Here is an 11,908-nt window from a genome sequence, read left to right as displayed (position 1 = left end):
GCTAAGCTTGACAATTGTCACTGACATAATATTAAATAGACCTTGTTGTCTCATGACGTTCAAACGAACCTCAACCGTAGGGTGGTAGACCACATTTTTGGCCGACTGTACAGGTACGAAACTTTGTAATCCTCGTCTATAGGACCCAACTGACTTATTTAGATTCTAGCAATTATGAAGAAAAAATATATCACATCATGTTTTTTTAATACTTGTTAGAGATTAACTTACTTTTTCCGTAGAAATGCTAGACTTTTCTGGAGAAAGCATAAAATGTACGCACCATGTACCAAATTTCAAATGCGTTATTTAGATAAATTAGTTCCACTTACATAGTTACAATGAAATGTGTGTTGTCGTCAACTGTGCGACGGTCTTGGTAGCTCAGATGGGATGAGCACTGTAGGTACTAGTGATACAGTGGTCGTGGGTTCAAGTCCCAGCCAAGACAGTGAAGTTTTCCACTTTTAATTTATTTCTAAGCTTAATAGCAGCGTTCGCAGACGTTTCTGCTTATACAAAATTAATTTAAGAGGCCGGTATAAATTTTAGTCGCAAATATGTAAAATTGATAGATTTAGTCGATGAAATTGTACACCTCTTGTAACGTAATAGAAATAACAAGTACTGTTATCTATTAGCACGTCTTCTTATTTTGCACTTCTACAGATATTTTTTTTGAAAACAGACTCACTAAATTTGTAATGTTTTTTTTCTGATGGACGTTTAGGTAAACGCGCTTAAGCACTGATTTTGTCGATCTTATTTGTAAATTTCGTTGGTTGTAAGTTTGGACTGCTAAAAATGGTAATTTTGTATTACACAATGAGTAATACAAAATTACCATTTTTAGCAGTTTGGAGTACAGGATATGTCATATCCTCCACCTTTGATATACTACATTTTTGTTATACGATATTGAACAAGAGTAAATGAAAGTTAGACGAAATCAATTTTCACCAGAAATTACTTCAAAACAAGTGACAATTTTTCGTGAAAATCGACTTAATTTCAACGTAATTTCGATACTTAAACAATCTACAACATTTCCTGAAACTGTTTTATGTATACATCATTTTGTATAATTTACCACTATAATTTTTTGATGAATTTTTAAAAACTGCCCCTTTATTGCCGGTGACGCACGCTCGGGACCTCATTATTAAAAGGCATGATGAGAAGACGTGCTAATAGAAACCAATACCTATTATATTACTCATATTTAGATATTACTCATATTGTAAAAGGTGTAAAATTTCAACAACTATCTCTCAATTTTACATTTTGGCTCTAAAATCGTTAACGGGCTCTTAACAACCTGCATTACAATAATGTACTTCAAACACATGTAAATGGAGTCTCATTTATGTGCCCAAAAGATGAAAATCACCTGATGCACAGCCCCACATCCGCTCCGAGCCACGCTCCGTGGACAGACGGACCGACGGAGCATATAATGAGCATTTCGGCTGTTCCGACAGACTGACGTAATTACGAATAAATATAGTGAACTACTCTTTTGTGTGTCGGGTATTGTGTAATTGATGTGGTTATTACATGAGTGTACCAAAAAACAAACGAATTTTTGGACTTTTTGTTCGTCAAAATGACTCAGTGATCTATCAATAATTCAATATACAATTGATAGGTAAACATTTTGTAAGTTCCGTACCAAAAAGGTTGAAAAGGAACAATTATGGTGCGGCTCTGTCAGTCTGTCTGTCTGTCATATAGCTAATTGATATCTATAGTTATAACCCAGACGTAAAGTGTTTTTTTAACTCATGAGGCTAATGCAGAGGGGTGTTAAAAATGGAAGGTAGGTACGTATTTGAGTGTATATCTGTTCCGTCTGTGGCACCGTAGACCACAAGTTATCATTTGGTAAACCACATTGTAGCAAAGTTCAGCCCGATAACCGTATGTCTTCGTTTGTACATAGAAAGTGACATCAAATAGTCTGTCAACGGCTTTCTACAGGGTAAATGCCCATTTTCCGTCATTATCAATTTAACACGACTGTTGTGCCACGTGTGGGCATTAGTCTGGTTTGTAACCGACGTATAATCTCTAAATAATGGTAACCATTATTGGTATACAGTGTTTATAGTTGCCATTAGATATCCTCCTAAGACCCAAGGTCCTACCTATAGTACTTCTTCAGTTCGATGAAATTTAAACCATATTCAATTGGAACAGAGTTGCATTTCATTTGTTTCGTTTAATTTTCAAACAAATAAAAATCTACTCTACTCCCTGCACTATAGGTTCGAATTTCAGTGGCAAATTTTGAGTTTTTCTATTGTATGGGCCTGGGCCTTAGAAGGATATATCGGAGCTGATTAAGCGTTAAGCTAACTTTGCACTGACTTGAACGGAATAAAGTGTGGGAGTGTTATCAAAAGAGTAATATTTTCATAGAAATATGACGTTTAATGATGACATTATCGGTATCTTTCGGTTCAGCCTATGGTTGACTGGTAGATAATGCCTTTTGGCATTAAGTCCGCCATTGTACTTTTATGTATCGTGCAATAATGTTTAAATAAACTTTTACTGGCACAATCTTCGGCTACATTGTCCAAAAACAAAACCATCAGATATTCTAAAATATTTGGAAATGCATATTACAAAAGCCATCAGATGTCACTGATTGCCCTAAAGGAAGCTAAACTGATCATATCTCACAAATGATTACATCTTATTGCACAATAAAATGTTTGGTTGCTAGTGTTGCTACCCACAATACCCACATTGGTGTTTCGCAACAATTCGTGTTACAATTTTCTCCACAGCCGTTTGTTTTGACCAGACCACACACATATTGTGGTTATGTTATGTACCAATATGAAACGCTGTAGGGAATTCACGTTTAAATGTGCATATAATTCAATAAGTAATTGGGATTGTATGACCACGAGTTTAATAATATATAAACCATAAAATTTTCGAACTTGAATTAATTAATGATCGGATAAATGAAGGCAATTAAAGTTTGTTTAGGCCTCCGGGGTGGCCGCGACTGGATTTGAACCTGTATCTTAAAATTCTTATTTTCGCTGGTTAATCTTATCTCCAAAAGTTTGTTGTCCCTAAAATATAAATAAAACAATTTCTTATTAAAAAATATACATATTATATTTATATAATTTTAACTTTGTCTTTACTAATTAATCTCACTCCTGTTTGATAGAAAAACGAGTCGTCATACGTGAAACACACGTCGTTGAAGAGTTCCGTTCTAGTCTTCATCAGCATTTACACTTTTTTTATGTGTTAATACATAATTAATATGTACAAACAACGCTATATGTACCTATTTATGCCTAATAATTAGCCACGTTGGTCCAATTTTGTCAAAAAAGCAGGGTAGCCCAATAGGCTAGACCGGCCGGTCCCGGGTAAATTAGGGTGTAAAGTCTATTTATTTTTTCATCTCCACAGGAAAGTCGCATACGCAATGAATTAAATTCATACTAAAAAGTTTTGGACCCTTTTGTCATGTAACAATACGTCATACTAAAACGAAATTAAAAACCTTTATAACAAACAGATTATGAAATAGATTATGGTTATTGTATAAACAGACTAGCGACCCGCCCCGGCTTCGCACGGGTTAACAAATTATACATAAACCTTCCTCTTGAATCACTCTATCTATTTAAAAAAAACCGTATCAAAATCCGTTGCGTAGTTTTAACCTTTTAACCCCCATAGTATACGTCATCGAGCGTGCTCGTGTCGCCGGGGTTACGAAGTTACACGAAGTTTTGTCTTATTTTTCAGACGAAATGAGCCCGATTTTGTATGTCTTATATATCAGTCTATTGAGTCTATGGCGGTTAAAGGGTTAAAGATCTAAGCATACATATGGACAGAAAGACAGCAGGAAGCGACTTTGTTTTATGCTATGTAGTGATTATCGCGGCCGTAAAAGTAGAATAGCAAACGTCCGAGTCAAATCAAGTAAATTCCGTTATAAAAGGAAACTGAGGGCCTACCGCGAACCACGTTCGACGTGTTGCCTCCCTGTCACACTTACGTTCGAATTTACAAGTGCGACAGAGAGGCAACACGTAGCGTCATTGTTTGACAGCTCTCACTTTCTTGAGATGACCCTCACGTAGGGCCTACTTCCGTGGGTGTGACGGAACGACTTAGGCACACTTGTACCATCCCACAAATCCGGGGTTAAGCGGTTAAACCGTTAACACAGTGTCAAATTCTACTGGTAACCATGGTAACTCCAGGTTTAACCGGTTAACCCCGGGTTAGTGGCATGGTGCAAGTGGGCCTTAGAGGTCTGTTTGACTAGCTCTTTAAAAGGGCACTAACAAACAATTGTAGTTTTAACTTGTCCCCCCGTCCTAATACTAGTACCAATTACAAATACCTATAATAAAATTCATAACATTATTAAATAGAACAAAGTTGCTTTTATTTTATTTCATTCGATTTTTCTAATGCCATTGATTCAAATGTGAATGCCAATTTTTCTAGTTTGATGGATCGCTATTACAGGTTAAAATAAAATATTTTACACTTTTTAATTAAGGATTAATGCCTTGAAACAATTAAAATGAAAACTAGACTTTGTTTGCAAGAGCAGACCCCTTCCAAAACCTTAGAAGGTTAAATTTAACTAGAGATAGAAAAAAAAACACGAAAACATGACTTATTTTGATTTATTTTCAGTTGTAAATGGTTACCCTGTAGGTGTAGCAGTATAATTTTAATATTAAATAGCTACTGATAGAGCTTAGGGATCTAGGTACCAAGCAAAATTTTAAACAAGTATATTTTCAGAGTACTAATTGTTATAAAAGGTAAATACCCACGCAGTGGCCAAATCTACCGTCACAAGTTTCGCGCGGCCATATATTTTATTTCCTTCTAATTTCTTGGCTTTACACCCCCATTTAACCGGTATTTTATACTAATATCTAACTACTGTACTAATTACTTATATACTAATTTCTACTAATATACTAATGTATGTATACTATGCTAATTTCTTGTTACTCGATACTTTAATTAAACGATGGCTAACTCGAGCACGTTTAAGCTAGGTCGTCGACCCCCCAATCTAGTTGTAAATAATATACGCTAACGATCGACTGCTGTTACGGGCTTCTAATGAATAAACTAATGCTACCAATAGCACAGTTTACACATAACCAGTAAATCGACTGCGGTGCAACACGATTTTGAACGGAACCAAATTCCAAAACGGTAGACCAAATACCGAGGCGATTGCATAGTTAGGTAAGAATGGACAGTTGGACACTATTGATCTAAACTATATAATATATATTGTTGTGATTGAAATACTTTTTTTTACCAAACCGAGGAATGGAGGTTGGTTGCCAACTGGTTGCCATAGTGATGTGGTCAAAAGTGGAATATCAAAAAAAAAAATATCCTTTACTTTTTGGACTTCTGTCTGTTGTATTCTTACAGAGTATAGTCAAATAAAAATTGTAAACGCTTCTAGAGTCGGTGCGGAAACAGAAGAGTCGTAGAATGTATTGGGTCCCATACATTTCGCGACTCTTCTTTTTTCGCACAGACTATAGTTGAGCTACTGCGGCTACACTTATTGTGATTTAACGTTACCAATAACTCGAATGGCCTTCGGTGTCTAAACTGGTCAAGGTAGAATCGGCTCTAGTAACAAACGTTCATTTATTATTTAAATTAAATATATTAGTTATAGTTAGTACTTGTATTACTCAGATTTGATCAGGTTGCTCGGACAATGGACAGTAAAACTGATATTTACATAGATTTTCTCTCAACTGGGACATCTGTTATGGACTTTGGAAGTACAGTCGGCATCCTGGCTGGCTACAAATATTTTAGAAGACGACTGTACCAAAGTACAGTCAGCATCTGAAGTAGCGGAGCAGACTACAAGTCAAAAGTATTCCCTAATAAGTACCTACTAATAACAACAAAAAGAGATATAGGTACATATATATTTATGTAGAACAATTAGACAGCTATACAGATGACTTTGAACGGGAACTGTACAGATATATCTCTTTTTAAAGAAAATTTCCATGGCAGATTATTTTGGCGAGTTAATTGCTGACTGAACATAGACAAATTTTCATTTTGAGTGGTTGTGTAGTAGGTAGATACAAAATACTTACTTTATTTTTTAAAATTATAATTAACTAGCGACCCGCCCCGGCCTTGCACGGGTTAACAAATTATACATAAACCTTCCACTTGAACCACTCTATCTAGGTATTAAAAAAAAACCGCATTAAAATTCGTTGCGTAGTTTTAAAGATCTAAGCATACATACAGACAGACAGAGAGCGGGAAGTGACTTTGTTTTATACTATGTACCCAGTGATAAAATTAATATTATTTGCTGATGCATATGTATCCTTAGCATGAAAATATAATGTTCTTTTTTTGTTCGATTTATCTAAGCCGTATTCTTATTTTAACTTTTTTCCATATTCCCTACTATACTTATAGATGTTTGTCACATGTAATTTGTATTCTTTTTCTATTCTTTACTTATCATCCAAAGAACCCTAAACAATCCTTAATGAATCACCTTTAATTGAAATCAACATTACCGCTATAGTTCAAGTTACAAAGATATTCGAACGTATTTTTTATATGATCAATAATTTACGTTCACAGAGCTTCTGTTCAACGATGAATATACAATTTAAGGTGTGTTTATACGGGTAATTTTAGGCAACAGTAACAATTTTCTTTTAATGACCAATATCTAATAATGGGGTCTACAAGGGGTAATGGGGTCTACAAGTTTCATGCGTACTATTAAGTATCAGTAGTATGTTCTTTAGGGTTTTGTCTCAGTTTTTTCTTTCATTATTAAAAAAATCTTACAAAGGCAAGGCATTTTAAATCAAAGTCACACCTGAACGAAGATATTCCATTTAATTTTGGACAATATTTAGTAACCCTTGGACTATTGTTTGGTGGTTTTACGGTAATGGCATTTATTTGCTTGTTTATCACCGATATTTGACATTGACGTTTGTGGTGACACTTCCACAGTCTGTCCCTGCATAAAGTGTAGTTCTATGGAACTTGCTAACCATGTAATTGTAAACAAACCGCCATATTGAAATTGTTAAAATATATGAATTTACTAGTGACTTGTTTACATAGTTAGCAAGTTCCATAGAATTACACTTTAAGTCTGTGTAGCAACTTTTACATTCTTTGTATTGGGAAGTTTCAGTAATATGTGGAGTAATACGGCATTTTATTAAATTTGCCCCCTTCCATTTGCCCCAGATTTATCAATAACAGTAACTGTTGATGGGCAATTGCTCAAAAAATTGCCCGTGTAAACGCACCTTTACAAAGATATCGATCGAGTCATTATGTCTAATGATTTCGATGATCAATGACAAGTTAATCTATTGATTGGGGCTTTTGTACTACGAGTAGGCATTTATTGGTTTAAAGGTCAACAATTAGGTAACAAGTTCCAATCTTGTTCGTCCAATCCTTGCTTGTTATACCAAATCATTACAATAATTTGAAATTGATACATTTAATTTAATTATAGGTCCGTACATGTACTATAATCATGTAGGTATTGTGTTCATTGATATAAATTTAACATAACATTATAACTATCGTAAAAATTGTTATTCGAGATTAAATACAAGCCATTTTAGAAAAAGTGTAATGTCACTGATTGCCCTAAAGGAAGCTAAACTGATCATATCTCACAAATGATTACATCTTATTGCACAATAAAATGTTTGGTTGCTAGTGTTGCTACCCACAATACCCACATTGGTGTTTCGCAACAATTCGTGTTACAATTTTCTCCACAGCCGTTTGTTTTGACCAGACCACACACATATTGTGGTTATGTTATGTACCAATATGAAACGCTGTAGGGAATTCACGTTTAAATGTGCATATAATTCAATAAGTAATTGGATTGTATGACCACGAGTTTAATAATATATAAACCATAAAATTTTCGAACTTGAATTAATTAATGATCGGATAAATGAAGGCAATTAAAGTTTGTTTAGGCCTCCGGGGTGGCCGCGACTGGATTTGAACCTGTATCTTAAAATTCTTATTTTCGCTGGTTAATCTTATCTCCAAAAGTTTGTTGTCCCTAAAATATAAGTACATAAAACAATTTCTTATTAAAAAAATATACATATATATTTATATAATTTTAACTTTGTCTTTACTAATTAATCTCACTCCTGTTTGATAGAAAAACGGGTCGTCATACGTGAAACACACGTCGTTGAAGAGTTCCGTTCTAGTCTTCATCAGCATTTACACTTTTTTTATGTGTTAATACATAATTAATATGTACAAACAACGCTATATGTATGTAGCCACGTTGGTCCAATTTTGTCAAAAAAGCAGGGTAGCCCAATAGGCTAGACCGGCCGGTCCCGGGTAAATTAGGGTGTAAAGTCTATTTATTTTTTCATCTCCACAGGAAAGTCGCATACGCAATGAATTAAATTCATACTAAAAAGTTTTGGACCCTTTTGTCATGTAACAATACGTCATACTAAAACGAAATTAAAAACCTTTATAACAAACAGATTATGAAATAGATTATGGTTATTGTATAAACAGACTAGCGACCCGCCCCGGCTTCGCACGGGTTAACAAATTATACATAAACCTTCCTCTTGAATCACTCTATCTATTTAAAAAAAACCGTATCAAAATCCGTTGCGTAGTTTTAACCTTTTAACCCCCATAGTATACGTCATCGAGCGTGCTCGTGTCGCCGGGGTTACGAAGTTACACGAAGTTTTGTCTTATTTTTCAGACGAAATGAGCACGATTTTGTATGTCTTATATATCAGTCTATTGAGTCTATGGCGGTTAAAGGGTTAAAGATCTAAGCATACATATGGACAGAAAGACAGCAGGAAGCGACTTTGTTTTATGCTATGTAGTGATTATCGCGGCCGTAAAAGTAGAATAGCAAACGTCCGAGTCAAATCAAGTAAATTCCGTTATAAAAGGAAACTGAGGGCCTACCGCGAACCACGTTCGACGTGTTGCCTCCCTGTCACACTTACGTTCGAATTTACAAGTGCGACAGAGAGGCAACACGTAGCGTCATTGTTTGACAGCTCTCACTTTCTTGAGATGACCCTCACGTAGGGCCTACTTCCGTGGGTGTGACGGAACGACTTAGGCACACTTGTACCATCCCACAAATCCGGGGTTAAGCGGTTAAACCGTTAACACAGTGTCAAATTCTACTGGTAACCATGGTAACTCCAGGTTTAACCGGTTAACCCCGGGTTAGTGGCATGGTGCAAGTGGGCCTTAGAGGTCTGTTTGACTAGCTCTTTAAAAGGGCACTAACAAACAATTGTAGTTTTAACTTGTCCCCCCGTCCTAATACTAGTACCAATTACAAATACCTATAATAAAATTCATAACATTATTAAATAGAACAAAGTTGCTTTTATTTTATTTCATTCGATTTTTCTAATGCCATTGATTCAAATGTGAATGCCAATTTTTCTAGTTTGATGGATCGCTATTACAGGTTAAAATAAAATATTTTACACTTTTTAATTAAGGATTAATGCCTTGAAACAATTAAAATGAAAACTAGACTTTGTTTGCAAGAGCAGACCCCTTCCAAAACCTTAGAAGGTTAAATTTAACTAGAGATAGAAAAAAAAACACGAAAACATGACTTATTTTGATTTATTTTCAGTTGTAAATGGTTACCCTGTAGGTGTAGCAGTATAATTTTAATATTAAATAGCTACTGATAGAGCTTAGGGATCTAGGTACCAAGCAAAATTTTAAACAAGTATATTTTCAGAGTACTAATTGTTATAAAAGGTAAATACCCACGCAGTGGCCAAATCTACCGTCACAAGTTTCGCGCGGCCATATATTTTATTTCCTTCTAATTTCTTGGCTTTACACCCCCATTTAACCGGTATTTTATACTAATATCTAACTACTGTACTAATTACTTATATACTAATTTCTACTAATATACTAATGTATGTATACTATGCTAATTTCTTGTTACTCGATACTTTAATTAAACGATGGCTAACTCGAGCACGTTTAAGCTAGGTCGTCGACCCCCCAATCTAGTTGTAAATAATATACGCTAACGATCGACTGCTGTTACGGGCTTCTAATGAATAAACTAATGCTACCAATAGCACAGTTTACACATAACCAGTAAATCGACTGCGGTGCAACACGATTTTGAACGGAACCAAATTCCAAAACGGTAGACCAAATACCGAGGCGATTGCATAGTTAGGTAAGAATGGACAGTTGGACACTATTGATCTAAACTATATAATATATATTGTTGTGATTGAAATACTTTTTTTTACCAAACCGAGGAATGGAGGTTGGTTGCCAACTGGTTGCCATAGTGATGTGGTCAAAAGTGGAATATCAAAAAAAAAATATCCTTTACTTTTTGGACTTCTGTCTGTTGTATTCTTACAGAGTATAGTCAAATAAAAATTGTAAACGCTTCTAGAGTCGGTGCGGAAACAGAAGAGTCGTAGAATGTATTGGGTCCCATACATTTCGCGACTCTTCTTTTTTCGCACAGACTATAGTTGAGCTACTGCGGCTACACTTATTGTGATTTAACGTTACCAATAACTCGAATGGCCTTCGGTGTCTAAACTGGTCAAGGTAGAATCGGCTCTAGTAACAAACGTTCATTTATTATTTAAATTAAATATATTAGTTATAGTTAGTACTTGTATTACTCAGATTTGATCAGGTTGCTCGGACAATGGACAGTAAAACTGATATTTACATAGATTTTCTCTCAACTGGGACATCTGTTATGGACTTTGGAAGTACAGTCGGCATCCTGGCTGGCTACAAATATTTTAGAAGACGACTGTACCAAAGTACAGTCAGCATCTGAAGTAGCGGAGCAGACTACAAGTCAAAAGTATTCCCTAATAAGTACCTACTAATAACAACAAAAAGAGATATAGGTACATATATATTTATGTAGAACAATTAGACAGCTATACAGATGACTTTGAACGGGAACTGTACAGATATATCTCTTTTTAAAGAAAATTTCCATGGCAGATTATTTTGGCGAGTTAATTGCTGACTGAACATAGACAAATTTTCATTTTGAGTGGTTGTGTAGTAGGTAGATACAAAATACTTACTTTATTTTTTAAAATTATAATTAACTAGCGACCCGCCCCGGCCTTGCACGGGTTAACAAATTATACATAAACCTTCCACTTGAACCACTCTATCTAGGTATTAAAAAAAAACCGCATTAAAATTCGTTGCGTAGTTTTAAAGATCTAAGCATACATACAGACAGACAGAGAGCGGGAAGTGACTTTGTTTTATACTATGTACCCAGTGATAAAATTAATATTATTTGCTGATGCATATGTATCCTTAGCATGAAAATATAATGTTCTTTTTTTGTTCGATTTATCTAAGCCGTATTCTTATTTTAACTTTTTTCCATATTCCCTACTATACTTATAGATGTTTGTCACATGTAATTTGTATTCTTTTTCTATTCTTTACTTATCATCCAAAGAACCCTAAACAATCCTTAATGAATCACCTTTAATTGAAATCAACATTACCGCTATAGTTCAAGTTACAAAGATATTCGAACGTATTTTTTATATGATCAATAATTTACGTTCACAGAGCTTCTGTTCAACGATGAATATACAATTTAAGGTGTGTTTATACGGGTAATTTTAGGCAACAGTAACAATTTTCTTTTAATGACCAATATCTAATAATGGGGTCTACAAGGGGTAATGGGGTCTACAAGTTTCATGCGTACTATTAAGTATCAGTAGTATGTTCTTTAGGGTTTTGTCTCAGTTTTTTCTTTCATTATTAAAAAAATCTTACA

At 34.8% G+C, this 11,908-nt stretch overlaps 1 long non-coding RNA gene across 1 annotated transcript in view; it reads right to left on the bottom strand.

The window, feature by feature from the left end:
- Positions 1-200: 200 nt before the first annotated feature.
- Positions 201-11,908, bottom strand: part of LOC134654604 (uncharacterized) — a 142,670-nt gene continuing 130,962 nt past the window's right edge. Inside the window, exon 3 of the long non-coding RNA XR_010097343.1 lies at positions 201-226. This is a non-coding gene — a long non-coding RNA (uncharacterized LOC134654604). The remainder of the gene's footprint in view (positions 227-11,908) is intronic.

The sequence above is a fragment of the Cydia amplana genome, chromosome 15 (genome assembly GCF_948474715.1).
Source record: "Cydia amplana chromosome 15, ilCydAmpl1.1, whole genome shotgun sequence".
Lineage (NCBI taxonomy): Eukaryota > Metazoa > Arthropoda > Insecta > Lepidoptera > Tortricidae > Cydia > Cydia amplana.
This window is presented reverse-complemented; position numbering and strand designations above follow the sequence as displayed.